Genomic DNA, 1,498 nt, shown 5'->3' with positions numbered 1-1,498 from the left:
TATATATATATATATATATATATTGTTAATATATATATTATAATATATATATATATATGTTAAATTTTGGGATACACATACATACACACATTCACACTCACCACACATTCACACTCACACACACACACACACATACACACACACACACACACACACACACACACACACACACACACACACACACACACACATACTCACCACACACACACACACACACACCACACACAACACACACACATACACCACACACACACACACACACACACACACATATAATATATATATATAAATATATATATAAATAATACATTATATATATATATTATATATATATATATATTTTATTATATATATATATATATATATACATATATATGTTTATATATACAGATATATGTAAAACACACACACACACCACACACACACACACACACACACACACACACACACACACACACATATATAATATTATATATATATTATTATATATTATATATAAAATATATATATATATATGTATGTATATATATATATATATATTATATATATATATATATATACGTATATATATATATATTATATATATATATATAAAATATATATATATATATATATATATATATCCATCGAACACACACACACACATACACACACAAAAAAACACACCACACCACACCACACACACACACATATATATGTTTATATATATTTTACACACACACACACGGACACATATACATTTGTGTGTGTGTGTGGGGTGTGTGTGTGTGGTGTGTGTGTGGGGTGTGGTGTGGTGTGTGTGTGGGGTGTGTATTGACACACATATATGTGTGCGTGATATATATATATATATATATATATATATATATATATATATATATATATATATATATATATATATATATGTATAATACTAAACATACATAGACATATATGTATGTATGCACACTATACACACACACAATTTTATTGTTATATATTTTATATATATATATTTTATATTATATATATATTATATACACACCACACACAATATATATGTATATATATATATATATTATATATATATATTTTATATATATATATATATTATATATTTATATTAGCATATATATATATATAATATATATATTATATATATATATATATATATATTTATATATATGCATAATATAATATAATATATATATATATATATATATTATATTTATATATATAGTATATATATATATTTATATATATATATAATATTATATGTGTGTGTGGTTGTGTGTGTGTGTGTGTGTTTGTGTGTGTGTGGGGTTGTTTTGTGTGTTGTGTGTGCGTGTGTGTATGTGTGTGCATACATACAAATATATCTATGTATGTTTATATATATACATATATATGTATGTATGTATATCTGTATATACATACATACATACATACACACACACACACACACACACACACACACACACACACACCACACACACACACAAACACACACATATATATA

This window comes from Penaeus monodon, chromosome 6, assembly GCF_015228065.2.
Source record: "Penaeus monodon isolate SGIC_2016 chromosome 6, NSTDA_Pmon_1, whole genome shotgun sequence".
Classification (NCBI taxonomy): Eukaryota; Metazoa; Arthropoda; class Malacostraca; order Decapoda; family Penaeidae; genus Penaeus; species Penaeus monodon.
This window is presented reverse-complemented; position numbering follows the sequence as displayed.